The sequence below is a fragment of the Anser cygnoides genome, chromosome 6 (genome assembly GCF_040182565.1).
Source record: "Anser cygnoides isolate HZ-2024a breed goose chromosome 6, Taihu_goose_T2T_genome, whole genome shotgun sequence".
NCBI classification, from domain to species: Eukaryota; Metazoa; Chordata; class Aves; order Anseriformes; family Anatidae; genus Anser; species Anser cygnoides.
In genome coordinates, this window is record NC_089878.1 from 41,414,457 (window position 1) to 41,427,040 (window position 12,584).

Below are 12,584 nucleotides of genomic sequence, written 5' to 3' on the forward strand. Positions count from 1 at the left end.
TCACTCTTGGGCACAGAACACAAACAAGGCTCTCTAGTCCGCTTGAAGGCTTCAACATGGAGTTTACACAGTGAGGCACCTTTGCATAACCTCTGTATTATGGCAAATTTCATAGCTGAGAGAGAATGTCTTTTCAACTCTTACCTCATGAAACTGTTTCTTCCTTTTAATTCCTTTTTGGCTTGGGAGGGAGGGGTTATGGGCTGAGGAAAGGGTGTTTGAGGCAAAACAAGCATCAAGGGGCAGGTATCTCTAAAGAAACTGACAACCAGAAAGCATGAGAGAAGGTTGTTCTCTTATCAGCGCACTGTTGTTTTGGAAATACTGAAGCTGATCACTGCATCAATACTTCAGTATCTCATAAATCAGAGATCTGAGACAGAAAGTTGGGTTTATAATGAATGCCTCAATAATGACTACCAGAAAGCTTAGACATGTTAATAATGACTTTTTTTTTAGAGTATTAGTGGGTTAGAAAGCCACAGTGTATGTGAAAGTGTTTCCTACTTAATGACACCTTGTAGAATTCACCATTAACCAAAACACCCCAGTATTTACTAAGTCTCGCTTATATTCAGCTCACAGGAAGATGAAGGTGGCATCTGATAAACAGCAGTTCAGGAAGAATTAATAAAGACTGCCTTTAAATAGCGAGTGACCAAGACCTGAGCATTTTCATAACAGAAGCTAGTACTGACTTCAAAGAACAACCACTGATGTTACATGTAAGTGTGACTGTATCCTTTCGTGGTTAGTACATTCAGGCATAAATAAACAAAGTATAGAGAGAAGAGAGGTTCACCTGTAGTTCAAACCAAAGAAGTCTAAAACATTTCCAGATTTCTCAAGTCTAGATGTTTATAACATTTATGACATAAGAGAAAATACCTCAACCAAAATGTCAGGAGGAGAATAAATGCAGAGACAAAGGGCAATTTTCAACATCACACGATTCACACAAATCTCAACAGATTTTCCACAGACACAGCAAGAAGCTCCCACCAACCAAATTTTGAGTTTCTCCTCAAAAATACAGAAATCACGGAGGTAAGAAGTTCGGGGTGGGAAGGTTTTGCAATACTCTCTGGGGCTGTCGTGGGTTTGTTCATGTTAGTCTTCTGCTATGTTAATCCAATAAGCTTCTGCAAAATCACTTCGCCTGCCATAGCAGGGAAAGTCTTGAAAGGCGACTTCCTAGGAGCAGTTAATTTCTAGTACAGAGTGAGACAATCCCTGGGCTTCTCCAAACTGTGCTACAAGCAGCATGATAACCTGTGAGTGCTACAGCTTGTTTCCTCCTCCACATTCTGTACAGTCTTGTTGGACTCCGTTTAAAAAAAATGATTAGTGAAATAACTTGTGGTTTCCTCTCTTTTCCTTGCTCTGCCTGTATCTCATTTGGCAGAGGAGACAAGTCCGAGACTTCTGCTGCTCATATCATTTCGACAGGGCTTTAAATCAGCATCACTAAACAAACCCTTCCTTTTCAGAATACCCAGGGTAAGAGTGTGTTCCAATCAGTGTGCTTTTTTCCAAAAAAAGAGATAAATTGTCTTTTTTCCTGCAATCTGAAGCAACAAGGTTTGTTCTGAAACACAAATAATTTGTATTTCACATGACAAACACATCTAATATATCCAAATGTGTAACTCTAAGATTATATTAAATGATAAAAAGATTACCAAACTAAGTAAAACATTGCATCTCAATCTTGCCCATTTTTAAAATGCTGTACATTGTAAAATTCTCATTTTCAATAATTTAGGCTCAGCTTGAGAAAACAGAGATATGGTTAATACAGTACTATTTTACAACACTCTTCCACCAGGGAAAAAAAATAAAAAATTTTGCTTCCAATGCAAGGGGTATTTATCCTGTAATGCACTTTTACAATATCTTGATCTTTTATACCATAGAACCAATGATAGAATCAGACAGTTTCATGGATGTTCTTGCAGAAGACATTCACTTGCTAACCTTTACTAAAACTGTAGTAATAACAAAGAATCTGCAGTCTCAGTCTCTGTGGATGTCATCGAGTTTTACATGCATTAATTACTGATGAATTAGTGCCCAACAGAAAAGAAATGCACATACCAATAGGGAAATAAATTCTTATGTAGTTGTATCAAAAACTACCATATAGACATGCCTGGGATGTTAGTACGGAGAATAGGTTTAGGGGCTGACCAAATGTAGCTCCTCACAAAAGCTCACCCCTTCAGAATCGCAGTTGCTCAGAACTGCGCTATTTGCACTATTATGTGCGTGTTTTCCAAAAGCAATCTGTTTGACAGGCTGGCAAAAACAAAACAGTCATGACAAGCTTTTGCCTTGACAAAGGCAAAATGTTTCCATTGTATCTAGCAAAAGTGTAAAAAAGGCCGATTTTGATTTTACGTGGAATAATTAGATAAACTAAACTGCAACCAAGTATAGTTAGACAAAAAGTAATAATAATAATACTGGGCACAAACATCTTCCATATGTAAGTGCCATGACAAGCTCTCATTTCTGCATGCTAATACCTTATATGGGTGGGGTTTTTAAACAATTTAACTAGATCCTCTTTTGTTAGATTTATAAATGAATATTTGTGCAAATGCTTTTGCAGGATTTGCCTCCTCTCAATTTAACATGCTCTTTTTGTGCATGTTTTCCACTTATTTTACTATCCAGAACACTGATGTCTCCCCTCAAAAAAAATCTTATAATTTTGCAATTGTTCTCAGCGTCCCTACACTTTGATCTATACTGTTTATTTTGCTAAGCATGTCATAGTATAATACATCGTTATGCAGACACCTTTTCAGTCTGTACCTACCTGATAAGTCACATTTGTTCTTTTTTTTGTATTATTCTGCATGCATAGCTTTCCATTTGTGTGTTCTGGGTTATACCCTCAAAATATTTAATTATGCTTAGATGAAAGAAAGAAGCCACTTAAATGTCTACCGTATTTTTCCCTCCCTTATGCTGAACATGACATTCACCCCAGCCAAATCATGGAAGCAAGATTAAATTGTCCAGAGTGTTTATTGGGAGAAGTGCCTCTGACAGGGAATAAGATCCTGGAAGGCACGGGTGGGAGGAACTAGAAGAGCTTTAAAGATTAGAAGGCCTAATGGAGTTTGGAGGGGACGCATTTTGAATCTATCAAACTCTGACATTTGAGGTAGCTTTATATTTTGCTTTTAGAATAGTACAGACCCCAGTGAATTATATAATGGAATATGTCTCCCCGATGTAATCAAAGTTGACCTAACAGATTTGTCTTTCTGGCGATACAATCTACCGAAAATCTTTACTGTAAGGAAATCAGAACCAGATTCTAATGACAAAGAGAAAAATCACTTTTTAAAAACATAACAGGCCTAGAGAAAGCAATTCCTGCCAATTATCAACACCACAATGAAAAACACCATCAGGAAACCAGCAGCTCTCCTCTCCGTGACTTTTGAGGAACGCGTGAAATGGAGGACTTGTGATGTGCTTCCAGCCAGCAGAACTCACAGCCCCGGGGCTGGGGCTGACAGGAGGAAAGCACAGTTACCTGCGGGACCTTACACGCTCCGAGCTACTGCCCACCGACCTACGAAGAGCGAGGACTAGTCAAATTCTTAAAAGGCTCCCAGTACAGCACCTGAGGAATTTGCTTTAATTCACCTTCAGTATTTACTTCCAGGTTACCAGAACGGCCAGCAGAAAAAGGGTGGCTCCTGGCTCTGGCAAGCTGAAGCACAGAGCGGAGAAGCCCATTTCTTTTCACTGCCTGTATTGCTCATGCACCTCAAATAAGCACTTGTGACAGGACACCTGATGGCAGGTGTCAGGAATGATGCTGGCACTGCACTTGGAAAACCCTACAGCACTTACCTAAACATTGCATGGGGTGCTGAATTAGTACATCCAGTCTAAAAAGTGTATTAGTTAGACTTCAGAGCATGGCTCTTCTCACACAGAGGAATAAAAAGAATAAGCTTCAAGCTTGTATTGTAAGTGTATTTCAAGAGGCTCTTTTCTGGGTTTAAATGAAAAGACAGGGTTCTGATGATCCCTGTAGTAACAAATTAACTTTATAAATCCCTGCATAGAAAAACATGAATGATTCTTCCAAAAAAATCAACATGGTTTAATCATAACCAAAGTCAAGTTTACCTGCTGCTAAATAACGTGGATTATAAAATTGCTGTTAACTAATGAATGTAATGCTGGTATCTGAGAAGTTAAGAGCAAAGAATAAAATTCCAGAAGTGCAGAAATCCAAGTTTGTATGACCAAGTAACTGAGCATGGGAACCTAAATCAAAAGACAGAGCCACTGCTAGTCTCGTGAACATGCAAAATAAAGCCAGTCAGATTATATTTGTTAGAACATGTTATTCATTTTAATTTGCCTTCTTTACTGAAAAATCTACTCGATGAATTGATTCTTCTGGTAACTAACCACTTCTGGATCACATCAACATCTATGTGAGCAAAAGTGATTCTTCTTTTGGTACTAATGGTGTTTTGTACAAAAGCATAGGAAAAGGCGGCGGGGTGGGTTGGCAGGTAAATTAAGGGAAAGCTAAAAGGGCATCTGGCACTGATGAATCAGTAGGTGACCAAGGGCCTCTTACAGTGTTCAGAGGTTTTGGTACTACGGGAAAGCAGGTAAGCAGGAAGCGTAAAGGATACATGTCTTACAAGCCACGCGGAACATGGATAGATTTCTGCAGAGCGCAGCCCCCAGCTCCTGGACCTCTGCTGCCCCACAGAAGGCATCCTGATGCTGGGGAAGGACATCCTGCCTCGCTCTTCCACATTCCTTCACCTCTGCTGAGATGGCCACAGTGGAGGCAGCACCTGCCTCCACAGAGGAGGGTGTAAGCCAAGATCAGCAAATCAGCAGGGCCTCAGAGTAACTCTGCTAACTTTCAGCTGCTAGTAACCTACACTAATTTAAAGCAGCAATATGGATGATGACGCACTTGTATGTTTCCCCTAGTTTGGTTAGTTACCAAGATCCCCCTTGGATATTAAATGTGAAATGGAAACTATTAAGGCCAAATTTTTATTTACAGATAGTTACATGACTAGTGAAAAATGTTAACATTTTTAAAAACGAGGCTTTCCTGTAAGCACCATCAATTTCCTTAAAATGTTTGCTATGAAACCATTATCTCAGATAAAAGCTAAACATAAGGATACAGAGACAGAGAGGAGATATTTCTGCATCTATTTGAAGAAATCTCATCCATAAAGAAGCAAATTGCCATGGTAATTATCACCATCTTTCTTGTAATTGTAGGAATAACCGTACATGGTTTATACATATGGACCTTTCTCATTCCGTTTGCTTTAATTCTCCCTAGAAAGAAATGATCTTTTATGGAGCAGAAGTATTAAATGTGTTCTGGCAACCAGGAAGCTGTGGCTTATTAAGGTTCTTTGCCACGAAGCAAGCCTGGTTTGCAGATTTTGAAATGCTCCTGGTCGTGCTTCAGAGCAGTATTACCAAAGAGTAAAGCACTGGAGGTTCTAGGAACACCAATTCAATATTCACCAGAAAGCAGAGAACTGCCCGCATGTTTACGAGGACAGTACTGTCAAAAGAGTGACGGACACAATATGCATTATAGCGGAGTTAGTTACCTTAGATCTCTTTTCAAAACTAATTACTACAAAACACGAAAGGGTCTGTATCTACCTTATGAATTAAATATCTAGGGGGTGAGTAGATCAGGGCGGTGAGTGTTGGGGTTATCTTGTTGGTTTTGTTTGCTTTTATTTTTTTAAAATGTGACAAAGCACCATGTAAGACTAAAACCCAAATTTGCATTATAAAGCTACACATGGACTAATATTTAGTTCTGCTAGCCACTGCGGATAATCTATTCTGAATGGCCTACATGTACTTGTATTCCTAGCCCAATTGGTCAGCAGAAAGAAATAGTCAAATTCTTCTAAGTGATAACCTACCAGGAATAACAACCACCCATCCATTGACATGGTCTTCAAACACAGCCAGTGATACGCACAAGCAAAGTCCTATCTCCAGTGTGATTAAATAATGCTTGGGTATTTATTTCCTAAATGTTTGTTAAACGTTTGTAGGCAGGAGCTGGTTTAATTCAAAGAAGGACTTTTATACAATTAGCTGGAAAAAAAGTTACGGTCTGGCAGAGCTGTGTATGGAAGCCCGAGGCTCCCGGGCAGCCTGAGCCGAGCCAGCAGAAGCAAGGCTCAGCAGCCCTGTGAACGGGGGGACGCGATGAGCACTTCCCACGGGTCAGCTCCGGAACCAAGCATCCTAGAGAGGGGTCGCATATGGCCTCCCGCAGCAACACGTGCCAGGCAGGAATCTGACACCAACGCCCGCCTCAGCTCATTTCCCCCAAATGGTGCAGGCTGAGTATTTTACCAACTAAGTAGGCTAGGAGCTCCTGGGTGCTCTACAAGACGCCACGAAGGAGGCCAGCACACCCACAGCACTGGCCTCTCCCCGTACACCCTCCTGCATCATGTCTGCACCCACCCTCGGAATATGTACTCCAGAAATTCAAATTTCTAATTACAGTCTAACTTTTGTGTAGTGTCTTATGAACTTCCTGCCACGTAGGTACAGTTTCCTCAGTATTCTTCCATAACTCTTTGCATCCTCAAATTAGATTCTAGGCAAAAAATATGCACTTTAATTTGTGCTTAAAGACAAGGAGTTAAGAACTACAACTAACTTTTTAAGAGCTTCTATCAAGCCAAAACAAAGACTTGACAAAAGGACACAAGACTATGGAAAAGTCAGCCTTTTTTCTTTTCTAGGATGCAGCTACAAATATAGCCATATATTAATTATTTAAAGGCTACTCTTTCACATTATATACAACTTTCTTGGAGGATGCTATCTCTAAATATATGGAATTTCAGTGAGTACATCTGTATTTCCAAACAGCATTAGCCAGGACAGAGATTACCATGAGTTGTTGAAAATAAATCCACCTGCTGTTGATGGAGGACAAAAGGAGAATCCAGGCCACTGAGGGAGGACCACCTCACCTCGTGATCAGGGTTTGTTGCAAAGGGGTACAGTTTATCACTTGCTAAGTTATCCCTGCTAAGGGGATCAGTCTACAGGGCTGAGAGACCAACTTTAATGAGTCCTTAGAGGAGAGCTGAGTGATGAGAAAGTTCCTGTAATAATTTAGAAATAACAAGACTGATGGTTAACTCCTCTGAAATTTTCAAATTTCAAGATCTGCACTAGAGAACTGGCATTTATGTCTAAAACTTAGTGATTTTGTGCTTATAATTTGTGCTCTTAAATTTGTATTTATTAGTCTCAGGTATTAATAAATTATTAATACTCCCCTGGAACAGAGCAAAATCAGACTCCAAAACTTCCATTTTAATTTATTCACTACTGGTGCCCATTCCTACTGAAGCCAAAGTCTGCCTGTTAAAAATTTAGTGTGTACTTCCTAATGTAACCAAGCACAGTACAATAAACCCAGAAAAAAAAGAATTTTAACTTTCATATTACTAGTTGCATCCCAGCTTTGCTCTCATTGATTTTCATTACTCATTTCAGATTGGTCCACAGCTTTGAACTTAATACATTCAGGAAAAAACAAGAGTATCTTGCCAAGTTAAGAGCAATATTTGCAAGGAAATTAGAGACAACTCCAGTCATTCATTAAGTGAAAACTTTGTATTTCACTTTGATATTTTTAAAGATGGTACTGGTGTATGCCTGATTTTTGAGCCAATAGCTACAGCGTATACAGGACATATAGAAGTGCTCATGTTATCTGTGACAACAGACAGAACAGAAAACATGTTTGTGTGCTTGCAGAGTAGATAGTACAAATGCTGACCATAAGGCAGGCCGCTGAGTGACAGTATCCGAAACGTCTGCAGTTAATTTTTGGATATTCTGCATATACTGAGGAATTCCATCATTCCTGCAGACACCAAGGCTATGAGCAGAAACACCGTCCCTACCTACCTGCATGTGCCTAGAGCCACCTGCCAGAGACTCATTTAGCTGCCTCCAGCCCTGGGCTTGGCTTCATTAACACAAAACCTGAACTGCTTCCCCTTAAGATGGATAGCATTAGGATCCAACAAGCCACGCCTTGAGGAGCCTGTGTACGCACACACAGGTCTAAGGAGCCACACGTGCCCTTTAGTATCCAAAAGGCACATTCAGCAGACTCGTGCGTGCAGTCAGCAGAATCACTCACCGCTCTCCCAGAACCAGCCCCGGCTGTCAGGATGAAGTATCAGTTGTATCGGAAGGCAACTGCTAGCAGTCAATCAGGTCCAGCAAAACTAGGCCAAACTTAATACACTGAGAAACTTTACAACCGGCATAGAATATCTATACCTTAACTTTCACTGCAGTTTTAAACAAATTGAGCATTGAAATTAAAAAAACATGAAAAAACTAAGATTCATTTTGTAATCTGTGCTTTTCTACTAAGATAAAGGAGGTGAGTAGGCCATATATTTGCCAGTCCCACTAGGGCAAAATTACTTCATCTTACTGATTCAATAATCCTAACACTGAAAGTACTGTCCAGGATTCTTGTTTATCTGTGCAGAGCGTTTCCTGGCTTCTCAGTCCAAAACCTTAAAGCACTCAGAAGTACAGTTTGCAATTTGTGTTTAATTATTTTTGACTCAGATATTTACAGCAATTGCCAGTAAGAAATCCCTAATTAGAAATCTCAGATTTTTCTCCTTCTGCATAGAAATGCAGTTGTTACTGTAGCATTATTTATGAGTAGTGAAAAAAGTAATTGATTTCACCTACATCATCAAAAAAGAAAGATTGTTATAATGACTACTGCAACAGATACCAGGTTGGAGGCTAGTGCAGGACTACGAAACATCAGTGCATCTGCAGTAATAGCACGGTTTTGATTTACAGAGAGCTTCCTGGGGAATGGAACCACATGAAATGGGGTTTTACCTGCATGATGCACCTCCAAGGGAAGTTTTCTTGCAGATGGACCTGGATGAGGGGTCTTGGTAGCAGTGTAAAACCCATCGGGCAACAGGTAACAGCAGCACTGCTCCTCAGTACCTCCAGTCACTCCCAGCATTCCCCAGCAGCAAGAAACCTCAGGCTGTGCTGCAGTCACACCCTGAAGTCTCTGCTGTCGTGGATGTCATGAGGCGGACAAGCAAAACATTTCACCTCCTGGGTTCGGGACACCATAACACCATGCCCTCCCCACCGCCATCACAGCCTGCCCCCGAAGCATTGCACTGTGGCTGCTCCCCAGGAGTACAGGGAGCAGCAGACAAATTGACACAACCTCACAACTCCCTGAATTTACACCAGGAGCCCTGACTACCCTAGAAATGCAGGGACTACAAAGGTATAAAACAAACCACACAGTGCACACACCGTACCTTGCATCCCTGATGCACATACATGCATTAGGAAAACAGACGCAAACTTATTTTAGAAGTTTTTGCTGAGATTTTTGGTTTCATGTTTACAGTATGTGTGTGTATATATATATATGGAGCCTCTAACTCTAATAATAAATACAAGTTAGCTTCAAGCTAGAAAGCTAATTTTGAGTCAGAGATAGAATTAATCATAAATCTGTTTTTTCTCCAAAGACAAGACTAAGCTGTTCAAGAGAACCTGCGCACAACACTATAGCAGGCATCCAAAATCTAACAAATTTCATCATCCATGTCCTTTGTATCTTCACGTACCATAAAAGTTTTGAAAGCTTTTGAAGTCTTCTAATGGTGTCTCTCTATGACGGGATTGGGAAATCAGAATGTTACAAGAGAGACATAATTGCACTGCACTGTATCACTCAAGTAGTAAGTGTTCATCCAGTTACTGTCCAGGTAGGGAAACCAGTAAAAGAAAAAAATGTTCTTTCTGACCCTGAAACAAAATAGGCTTCCTTTACTAACATGCATACCATATGCTTCTCAGACACATTGCAACAGTGGGTAAACACAAATGACTTCAGGAGAGGCATCAGTTTTTCCCCTATAAATGCTTCAGGAACCGTGGCTTCCAATGTTTTGGGGTCCTCAGGGCACACTTCATATATTGTTTTTAAAGCTTATTATAGACCCTAGGGAGGAAAACTTAGATCAAATAAAGTTTGACAGGTAAAGGGCATTCTGAAGACTCCATAAGCATACCTGCTACAGGGGGAATGTGTTCACAATGTAGAAAACCCTTTCTATGCCATGCAGAAAGATGTCTCCCTTGCAAATGTTTTTTCAAGCATTCCTTACTACCTATCAGGAAAAATATCATTTCACTTACTTTAAGTATAAGCACTACCTTACTCCTTTTGTGCTGTCTTCCTCATTGTCACTTAGTTACTGTGCAGATCAGCTGCAGAAACTGCAAACTAAGGAACACAAACAAATAAACAAACAGTATCACAATTCCTCATGTTTGAAATAGTGCACTTAAAAATAAATCCTTTCATATAAAAATCAAGGTACATAATAGTAGCTCCAGGAACATCTAGAAACATTTTTAAAAGTCCTTCTGCTTGCTCATCAATCCAGCCAAGATGAAAAGTTTACATTGTCTTGAACAGTGAGCATTTTTATTTACACATGTAACTTCAGAACACCTTATGGGGAGGACTTCCTACAGCTCCTCCAAGAAACTAGCTTAATCTCTAGTGCGTCCAGATGCAAGTACCTGGAGTCTTTACTCACTTTCAAAAAAAAGTCTAGGTCAACATATTTTAAGAGTTGCATTTAGTAATTTATTTATTTTTTTATTAACAATTCTCAACAAAAGCCTTTGTTATTTTCTTCAAGACAATATCTGTTAACAAGGCTAACAAGGGTTCGTGCAGTAATAGCTACAGTAATGAAAACATGCTGTAAAACAGTTAATGTTCTGAACGTTATTTTTTCAGATACATGAGATTATAAAGTACATAAACCTACTGCTGTAACAATTTCTGCTTCTACAATGCCACCTAAAAATCTCAGAACTTTCCACTCAATATTTGCAGTATTCATGCATATGTTCCATTTTTTTCACATGTTCGATGACAACTGTTCTTTAACAGCAGAAGTCAGACTTTTACTGAGATATTACTGAGGACATATATTATAGGAAAAGCTGTTGAAAGCAGTACTGAAAATAATTCAGAGGTCAAATTTATGTTAGATATTAGTTTTATGTAACCAAACTCTGCTCAGCTGAAGTAAGCCAAGAAAATGTAACCCAGGGAGGACAGCCGCAGGCACTCAGCCTCCGCCGGCACCGCCACGCACCTCAGCGTCAGGGGAGCCTCCCTCAACCCCCAGGGGCCTCTGCCCCTCGGCAAGGGCACTGCCCCGTGCTCACACAGCGTCACGGCCACCAAGGCCTCTTTCCGTCTGCAGCAGCACTACCACTGCAGAAATCGGTTGCAAGGAAGATTTAAGGACAACTGACATCAGATCTGCTGCACATCCAAGAGATGTAGTCCTAGATGCCAGACAGAACACTGCATGGAGTAAAGCAGCTAAGATTGGACATAATCTTACACCAACAACGAGGAGCTACACAGGTAGCTATTCGGCAATGTGCTTTTTGATCAAAAGTCCACTGATGAAGAATTTCAGGTTCAAAAACTGACTATTCTACTTGCAGACTTACACCTAGCTTTGTCCTGGAGCAAACCTACCTATCTTTTAATTACGGCCTTTTAAACCAACGTACCCTTCCCACTGCTGCTCATACTTATCCAAATGCTTCCTGAGCTGTGAGGTGACTCCCAAAATAGCGAGACATGGTTTCAAACAGCACCAGCCCTGTTCCCTGGTTCTTCTGATGGACGCAGCCTCTTATGCCATGTTTTACACCAGCCCACATAAGTAACAGAAGGCAAGAGGTTAACTCACCCCAAACACGCGTCCCTTCCCCAGGCCTCCTCGAGGCCGTGCCACATGAGGAGTGACCCGGGCCTTGCTGGCAGCTGTGCCCAGCCGGCAGGCCGCGGTGCTGCAGCCTGGTGCCCATCACACGCCAAAAGCTCACAGGGCTCTACTCACATACCTCACCTCAAACCAAAAGAAACAGGAAAAGGGTGGCTGGTTATATAGGGTGATGAAGGTAAACCAGCTGCAGCCTGCATGTTAATTAGGCTGATTCATCTAAACAGATGTGAAAAATTTTAAAAAAAATTAAACTAGCAAACAAATAGGAAGCAGGCAATTACACAGTGATAACCAAGATAAATTCAATATTACCACCCACCAAATAAGCTTACCATTCAAGCCTCAGCAGTTCTTACATTCATGACCTCCAGCTTAGTAGGAACAGGACAAATAGCAGGTGTTCTTTCCTGAGATATTTTCTCAGGAGAAAAAAAAAAAAAAAAAGCATTTTACTCTCTTAGTTAAAGTTACACTGGCTTTATACGACCAGAACCAGTGTAGTTACAAGGTACCCAAGTATACTGGAAAACATCTGATTTCAGTAATGCTTTATAAAGAAGGCACTCAAAGTGAAAACGTTCCATTTTCCTAGTTTACAAATATTTAGAACACAAGTTAACTAAACAGACAGTCCTCCTGTTAGTTCACTATCATGAGCCATGTGGTCCT

General features: G+C 40.4%; 1 long non-coding RNA gene across 1 annotated transcript; it reads right to left on the reverse strand.

Moving 5' to 3' along the window:
- Window positions 1–832: 832 nt before the first annotated feature.
- On the reverse strand, window positions 833–12,350 carry LOC106043891 (uncharacterized). The gene is made up of 3 exons (XR_001211941.3): window positions 11,880–12,350; window positions 10,291–10,378; window positions 833–1,588 (listed from the first exon to the last, which is right to left on the reverse strand). It is a non-coding gene; the product is annotated as an uncharacterized lncRNA (long non-coding RNA).
- Between the last annotated feature and the right edge of the window lie 234 nt (window positions 12,351–12,584).